Below are 9,624 nucleotides of genomic sequence, written 5' to 3'. Positions count from 1 at the left end.
CCTTTCATTACACATTGAGCAAATGGTTAATCCTAAACAAATTGTAAGGGTAGATAACATTTGAAAATCTTATACCCCACATCCTGCTGATGGTTAACATTGTTCAAGAAATGTGTAAACTGTTCTGTTAGTAGGTGGTTTTGATTTCGGAGAGGTTGTGTACACAGCACTAACCAGGCTTTGAACGTGGATCTAGTGAGTATTCAGAGTTATGTGGGTTTGGCTTCTTTGAAGCGTTAGAAGTCGGGGATGTGTGGAAGGAAGTTAATTTGGTAGCGAAGTCTTTTCTTTTCAACGGCAGACCATTCATAATTTTTCCAGTTGGGCTACTTTCTCATCTAGAATACTGATAGCCATCTTGTACAGAAAGTGCATTATGTCCCTAGGCATAAATAGGGTCCTTCACCTCTATTGATGATGGGAGAGGGTTGAAAAAGAGATGAGCAAAGGACATGTTCCAATTAAAAATATTACATGCCTGAACAATCCTGTACTCGAGCACTGGGGATATGTGATTGGGCCCTGTTTTGTCTGGCTTGGTGATTTTTCACCTTGCACATCACACACTGCTAGGTAGACCCCCTCATGATGGGCTTGTGCAAGGGACACTGTCCCCGATGTTTGCAACAAGAATTGAAGGACTTATAGACCTGTGGAGAGCCAAACATCTGGATGAGAAGAATTTACCTTCTTCTCACATGTACATAGATACTATTCAAGGATTGATCTAATGTTGGGCTCTCAGGAAATGGTGATGCTACAGGTTCAATCACAAACAGCACAGTAGTACTCTGGTCATGCTATGTTAATATGGAAGGGGTAGCTATATCCGAACACCGATAGGAACCCTACATAGAGATTTAGCAAATCCCTATTCAAAGATCGGTTGAGTGCACAGGCACTGAGAGACACAATGTCGCACAATATTTTGGGGAGAACGATAAAAGTGAAGTATCCCCAAACATATTATGTGATGGCTTTAAGGCAGTCTTTAGAGGACGTGGTATAGTGAAGAGAGCAAAGCATCACCAGACTAGAAGGTCTCAAAGTCAGAAATAGGTTTATCCCCAGAAGTTGAAGACCGGCTTCCAGCCAAGACCCCATGCTTTGGGATACTAATACCATTCAATATTTGGGAATATATATTATGCCAAGCATTGACTGCTATAGGCAGCAAACTATCCCAGCATGACCTGCTATTACTACAGATTGACGTAATGGCAAATCCTTTGTATATCATAGCTAGGCAGAGTGGCTGTGATCAAGCAGAAGGTGCTGCCCAGGATGCTTCACCTTTTTCAGGCACTACCTGTAAAAATATCCTGGCAAGGAAGACCATAGACACATTTATCTGCTTCTCAAGGATAACACTAAAGGTAAATAGGCGATCTGTGGGCTTGGGATAACTGAATATAAAGAAATACTGTCAAGCATCACAACTCTGAATCCTTTTTTGAGTGGTCTCTGTAAAAGACCAAGCTGCACTGGATGCATATAGATGCGGCAGTGATGGGTCAATTCCTCATAGTCTATATCTTGGCTAACTAAGCGTGAAACGTGTTATTACTCTTGAGATTTTGAAGCCTGCCCTAGAAATAGGGGGCTCACAAAAAACACAGACTGACTACCTTCCATTCACTCCACTTATGATCAGTTTAGACACTGGGCAGTGTAAAGGGTGATTTTAACAGATGGTTGAAAGAAGGGTGCAGAATGCCACAAGATTTATTTCAGGGGGGAAATTAAATCCCTAATCAGTGTAAGCAAGAATACAAATATCTGAAAGAGACAGTTAGCTATAGATTCCTTACCTTAGAATTTCCCCCAGGCGTCAGGCTGGATCCAGAGAATATTTCTTAGCAGTACCCCTGCGCCGATAGGGGGCGGCGGTCGACTCCGCGTCCGTCTTAGGCGTAGTGGTCGCCGGGATGACATCGCAGTGCCTACTTAGACGCTGCCCCTGCTCGCTGACGTCAGTTCTTTTTTTTTTTCGTGCAAGCCTAGTGCACATCCGGAGAGAGCTACCCCTTTAGTCACTTTTTGACTAAACTTTTTTTCAACTTCTTTTCGAGTCTGCCTCCTGGTGTGCGAGGGATTTCTCTTTGTCGGACCGGTTTCAAGCCTTGTGGGGCCTGTCACAGGCTGATGTCGGTGATGGACCCGCACCTCGTGTGCCTTTGGTGTCGGGAGCGCGACCACGACCCAAAGTCGTGCTCCGACTGCCGGGCCATAACCTACGGCTTTGTGGGAGCAGTCCTGAAAGCTCTTGGAGGCTTGGCGGACGGCTCTGCTTCGCTCCTGTTCGAGGGGAAGGTCTCAGGACCTGCCGCGGAGCCCGTACACCTCGTCCCATTCAAAGTCCTCTGGTAAGTCGAAGCACAAGAAAAAGGTGAAAAAGTTCCAGCGCTTTTTGCCTTCTCCCTGTCGGTCGGCGGATGCAGGATCCAGAGCGTTGTCGCTCTAAGACTCCATCTCCGATGCCTGATTGAGGGACTACTCTGCGCCTTCCCTGTTTTCATGAGCCGGGGCATCCCCTGCCCAATTTTGTATACTTTACGAAGCCCTCCACCGTATCTTTATGCAGCCCAACTCTGCCGGCGTGCCTTCGGGCCCCGTGGAGCCGGTTGTGGACCTTGGGCCTTCGATGGCGGCAGCTCCGGCTGCGGCCCCAACTCCAGGCCTGGATCCGGATCAACGCCATCTCACTCGACCTTCCCCAGGCGATGACTCTCTCGCCCCCGCCCCCCGCGTCGGCCGTGCCCCTGGCCGACGCCATCCCCATCCTCATCCCTGAGATGGGGCCAGACTGACGTCGGCCGACGGCGAACCCAACGCCGGAGGGTACTTTTGTTCCCTCCGGCGTTGGTACTTTTGTTCCCTGTTCATCCCTGGTGTGCCCTATCGCCCAGAGGGTGGTGATGAGGACTGGGAGGGGTCATCAGACCCTTTAGCAGACCAGCTTGAAGAGCCAGACTGGAGAGAGGACCTGGGTGACGACAGTTATCTGGACACTTCTCCAGACCTTGGCATGCTTTCTCCCCCTAGCAAAAACCAAAGGAAATGATGGACGGAGTGTTGAACATTGCAAGCACTCACCCCCAGTCAACTGATATGGGTTTAATCCATCACCGTACTTTAGCCCACTCTGCCACCCCAGTTCAGACATGGCCATATGCAAATCAGTCTGACCCTGTGCCTCATGGGAACAGTCCAGCCCGAACTGCCAAGCCATGTCTTCCCTGGACCGGAAACAAGCTTCCTAGGACCGGTTTCTGGCATTTCAGCCGTCTTCAGCCAGGCTTGCTTGAATCCAGTGGCAAAGTGAGCAAGGGACTCACGTCTGAGCATACCCTGCCAATTTATGGCGAACAAAGCAAAAACCAAAGGAAATGATGGACGGAGTGTGAACATTGCAAGCAGTCACCCCCAGTCAACTGATCTGGGTTTAATCCATCACCGTTCTTTAGCCCACTCTGCCACCCCAGTTCAGACATGGCCATATGCAAATCAGTCTGACCCTGTGCCTCATGGGAACAGTCCAGCCCGAACTGCCAAGCCACGTCTTCCCTGGACCGGAAACAAGCTTCCTAGGACCGGTTTCTGCCATTTCAGACGTCTTCAGCCAGGCTTGCTTGAATCCAGTGGCAAAGTGAGCAAGGGACTTACGTCTGAGCATACCCTGCCAACTTATGGCGAACAAAGCAAAAACCAAAGGAAATGATGGACGGAGTGTTGAACATTGCAAGCACTCACCCCCAGTCAACTGATCTGGGTTTAATCCATCACCGTTCTTTAGCCCACTCTGCCACCCCAGTTCAGACATGGCCATATGCAAATCAGTCTGACCCTGTGCCTCATGGGAACAGTCCAGCCCGAACTGCCAAGCCATGTCTTCTCTGGACCGGAAACAAGCTTCCTAGGACCGGTTTCTGGCATTTCAGCCGTCTTCAGCCAGGCTTGCTTGAATCCAGTGGCAAAGTGAGCAAGGGACTCACGTCTGAGCATACCCTGCCATCTTGTGGCGAACAAAGCAAAAACCAAAGGAAATGATGGACGGAGTGTTGAACATTGCAAGCACTCACCTCCAGTCAACTGATCTGGGTTTAATCCATCACCGTTCTTTAGCCCACTCTGCCACCCCAGTTCAGACATGGCCATATGCAAATCAGTCTGACCCTGTGCCTCATGGGAACAGTCCAGCCCGAACTGCCAAGCCATGTCTTCCCTGGACCGGAAACAAGCTTCCTAGGACCGGTTTCTGGCATTTCAGCTGTCTTCAGCCAGGCTTGCTTGAGTCCAGTGGCAAAGTGAGCAAGGGACTCGCGTCTGAGCATACCCTGCCAACTTATGGCGAACAAAGCAAAAACCAAACGAAATGATGGACGGAGTGTTGAAAATTGCAAGCACTCACCCCCAGTCAACTGATCTGGGTTTAATCCATCACCGTTCTTTAGCCCACTCTGCCACCCCAGTTCAGACATGGCCATATGCAAATCAGTTTGACCCTGTGCCTCATGGGAACAGTCCCGCCCGAACTGCCAAGCCACGTCTTCCCTGGACCGGAAACAAGCTTCCTAGGACCGGTTTCTGGCATTTCAGCCGTCTTCAGCCAGGCTTGCTTGAATCCAGTGGCAAAGTGAGCAAGGGACTCATGTCTGAGCATACCCTGCCAACTTATGGCGAACAAAGCAAAAACCAAAGGAAATGATGGACGGAGTGTTGAACATTGCTAGCACTCACCCCCAGTCAACTGATCTGGGTTTAATCCATCACCGTTCTTTAGCCCACTCTGCCACCCCAGTTCAGACATGGCCATATGCAAATCAGTCTGACCCTGTGCCTCATGGGAACAGCCCAGCCCGAACTGCCAAGCCATGTCTTCCTACCTTGGGCCTCGAGCTCCCTTCAGTGGTGTTCAGGACTAATCTCTTGACAGGGATGCTTCAGCCTGCGGCAACCTCCTCCGAACCCCTCCTGCCCTTCAACGAAGCCCTTACTGACGTCCTTCTGGGCACCTGGTCCAAGCCCAGCATAGGGGCTCCTGTGGAAAGGCCAATTGCCTTCTGCCCGGCCACGGGCGATCCAGTTTTCTTCACCCAACACCCTTCCCCTGAGTGCTTGGTGGTCCAAGCCTCTTCTTCCAAGGGCGCATTCCCTTCTGCCCCTTCCCGATAGGAAATCCAAGAAGCTGGCTCATCCTGGGAAGCGCATGTTCTCTTCCTCCAACTTGGCACTGCAGTCCGTGAATACCGTGTGCCTCTTGGGCCGATTCTCCCATACAATCTGGGATACAGTTGCGCAAGTGCTGCCTCAGTGCCTGGAGGAGGCCCAGGCCGTTCTCTCCCAAGCGGTGGCAGATGGGAGAGGCGCAGCTAAAGTCAAGATTCGATGTGGACAGGATACCACCGCCTCACTGGGCAGAACGATTGCCACGTCGGTAGCCCTTCAGCGCTACGCCTGGTTGAGGACATCTGGCTTTTCAGGGGATGCCCTGTTAACCTGGCTGTATATGAAAAAAATAATGCCTCGGGACTAATAATATAACATAAATTTTGGCGAAGAGATAGATAAATTATCTCTTCCCTAGAGTAATATTTTTTCTCCAACACAACCTTTGTTGCTTTATTTTATGGCCAAGTCAACGGCGATTCCAATGAGAACAAAAAATATATTAAAAAAAATATATATTTGACTGTTCAATAGTGTAGGTGTAAGTATATTTATTTTATACCCCACATTTTCTGCACACTTTCATGAAAATCTTTTGTTTTTAGACATATATATACACAGACATGTACAATATTTACAATACTTACATATGACAAAACAACTGAACGTATACATATCAACAAACGCCCTTTGTTTAAACCAGGATGCTTATGGGCTTATTTTGAGACAGCATTCCTATAAATCGAAGATCACTCCTCCAGAAACACTTCGAGATTTTGTTGTTTACAATCGCCTAATTATTTTGAGTGCTGTTTCAAAATTCATTCCAAAACACAATCAAGCGAGTGTCTTCAAAATAAATGTCGACGCGTTTCAGCCAAATAACTCTTTCGGCCTCATCAGGACTAGGGCATCCGAACAAATAATTTTCAACCTATAAGAACAAATAAATTGTCCTTATTAATGTCCATCTTATTTCAATATACATTATATACACAGGAACAATCGGAACAATATTAAAATACATTATATTACAGTTATATTACAAAGACTGAATAGGCGGCCCATACAAAAAAGGAAAAATTTAAATCAAACACCCAAGGTGTGAGTCAACCTTATTACCCGATCTATCCTATCACCGAAAGTGAATATAAAGAAATTGAGTAAAGAGGTGCATAATTCAATTCTACTCAATAAACCCGAAAAAGTACGTATAACCCCTTATAACGGGAACTGAATATTACCTCTTCTCCAACTACAGTCTTTAGAGACAAATGGTCGTCTTTCCTTTTTCTTGGATATATTTTGTGTATATTTTTTGTATATCTTGGCGGGCTAAAAGCAACAAAGCCAAAAGAATAATTATCTCAGAGGCAAATCAGTCTAACTCTAATAGATATATCTACTTTCTAATAACAGTCTTATTAGTCAGTTTCCCATTGTATCGTAATCTATATTGTCTCGAAGTAAACGAATGGAGTCGGTGCTTAGAACGGGAACCAGAAACTATAACTAACACCGTGAGATGCACCAAAAGCGTTATGTCAAACATGCGTGTCACTAAAAATATTGTACATACCTTGTAAATCACTATTGAACCATAGCGAAACAACTCATTACACGATTCTTGTTTTCGGCATTTCCTGTGCATTACAATATTTTAGCACTTCACCTCTGTCGATAAACCCAAAGAAAAAATAAATCTAAGTACAGGTTCTCACTAACCATAATCAAACAGTAAAGTCTTCTCTAACGCATACCGGGTCGCCCGTCTCCTTACCTCCAAGCTTATACCAGGGTCCAACTTCTAACGTTCCATCTCTCCAGTTCACAAGGATCACGTCCACATTCACGCAAAGCGGAAGTAGATTTAAACACGGCAGTAAGAGCCGTAAACATAAGGACCACTTTTTGACTACGAAGAAAGACTAAGGCGTTAAGAGCCGTAAACATAATAGAAGGACCACTTTTTGACTACGAAAAAAGACTAATAGTGCATAAACACGGATAACCGCGAATAACAATATCTAAGGTAATTACCAAGAATATATATATAATAATAAAAAACTCTTTATTTTTATAACTAATTCACCAAAATTCACCAGAATGAAAAATCACTTGCTATCACAAGATGTTACCGCCATAGTGGAGGGACCTAATTAAGTCCTCCTGTATTCGATATAAAGGAAGACTGGGACCGATTAAAATCCAGACTACCGAAAAGACAATTGTCTAAATCATATCAAATGCACTAAAATGATACTTAGTGCTCCAAAGTTCTTCTTTCTTATAGTTATTTAGTAACAATAAAGAATAGAGTTGAAATAAAATAAAGAAAGTAGCCTTATAACCCAGTATGCTACCGCCACTCCTTACATTCTAGCCATCCATAGTACATTGTTGCGGGTTAGTATGAACCTGCTATTGCAAGAAACATCGTCTGAAGAACCTGTAAGCCATTTGAACAGCTCAATTATTGTAACAGAGCCCAGATCTCATCTTTATCATTAAGGCCTAATGTTGTGGTATGATATTTTGCTATCAGTCTGGCCTCTAATCTGTTAAATTTCATTTGCAGCTGTTTTTTCAAAATTACCGACTAAACACATTACTGACCATTTTAAGTCACTCTCTGAATTATGTTGATTCTGAAAATGATGCACCAAGGGGGCCCCCTAAACTTTACATTTAATCCTTGATTTATGTTGCAATATACGTTTCTTTACATGCTGTGTTGTCTGACCTATGTAATATTTATTACATGGGCACCTTATGCAATAAATTGCATTTTATGAATCGCAATTGGAAAATGTCTTTTGGTAGTGCGTAAGGCCATTAATCTCCAATTGTTTGGAGTCTTCTGTTAGATTACATGCCAAGCAGTTTTGGCATCGAAAGTGGCCAACTACAGGTGGCAATTTCAGGAGGTTCCGCATATCTTTTCTTGGTTTTTCTGTCTGTCTTGTAGCACTCACGAGTTGTTGTCGGATATTTTTACCTTTTTTAAACGCAAACAAAGGTTTCGAAATTCCCAAAGTCTCAATTAATTTCCAGTTTTTTTTGGCAATTTTCTTAACTTTATTCGCTTTCGGATCAAAAGTTAATACACATGTCAATGGGGTATTTTTATCCTTTACTTTTGGAACTAGTAAGACTTCCCTTGGGGTGTACCACGCTCTTTTAAGTGCACCTTTCACTAATTTTTTGGGATACCCTCGTGTTATTAATTTGTCTTTCAATATCTCTGCATTAGTGAAAAAGTCTTTTTTGTTTGTACAGTTCCTCCTTATGCGAAGAAATTGCCCATATGGCAAATTTTAAAGTACGTGGGTGACTACTAGTGAAGTGTAAAAGAGTATTCCGGTCTGTCGGTTTTGTGTATAGACAAACCCCCAATACTTCATTCTCCTGTTGAATAAATACATCCAGAAAGTTTATTTTATCATGGTCGGCACATTTAGTAAAGTTAAATTCAGCTGTTCTTGAGTTTACCCAGTTGTGAAAATCTGCAAGGCATGTATCATCTCCATCCCAAATCATAAATATACTTACACCTACACTATTGAACAGTCAAATATATATTTTTTTAAATATATTTTTTGTTCTCATTGGAATCGCCGTTAACTTGGCCATAAAATAAAGCAACAAAGGTTGTGTTGGAGAAAAAATATTACTCTAGGGAAGAGATAATTTATCTATCTCTTCGCCAAAATTTATGTTATATTATTAGTTCCGAGGCATTATTTTTTTCATATATCGTTTATATACCCAGATGCCGGAGGGTTATTGATTTGGGTTCCCCCTTTTTTTGAAGAGGTTTATATTTACACCTAGTTAGGTGTGAGGGTACTGAAAAAAGAGAGATACATCCCTTGAGAGTATTCAATTAAAAGAAATATTAAAGATATGAGTCAATTGGCTTTTCCAACCTTATAAATATATTGGTAGTACACACACAGGAACAGGAATATATTAGTTATAGATATTCATTGACATGACAGAACCTCTATTAGTAAGTTACACAGAAGAAGAAATAAGTGCCTTATGCAAAATTCCTTCATTACTAAGCGGTGATCAAATAGTGACGCAGGTTTTGAATATAGACAAAGTTGAAAGATTGAAACAATTGAAAAAGAAAAACATTAGAACTCAACTACATGCACAAGTGCTGTTGGAACATTTAAAAAACAACACCATCCCAGTGGGACTCCAAGTGAGAAACATTCCAGTAATCTTTATCACCGATAAGGCTTATTTGGGTAAATTTGGTGGAGTAGGTACAAAATGTTCAAGAGATTGGATGGCATTATCCATAGAAACTGCCCTTAGACTGAATGAGGAAGAACTTAAAGAAATTCAGTTATTAGAACAAGAAATCTTAGGAGACACCACCATAAAAGATTCTAAATCTCTGTTGGAATCAGTTGAAAAAACAATAGCGGATTTCAAAACTCG

This window comes from Triturus cristatus, chromosome 9 (assembly GCF_964204655.1).
Source record: "Triturus cristatus chromosome 9, aTriCri1.1, whole genome shotgun sequence".
Classification (NCBI taxonomy): Eukaryota; Metazoa; Chordata; class Amphibia; order Caudata; family Salamandridae; genus Triturus; species Triturus cristatus.
The sequence above is the reverse complement of the archived record's forward strand: the minus strand, read 5'-3'. Positions refer to the sequence as shown.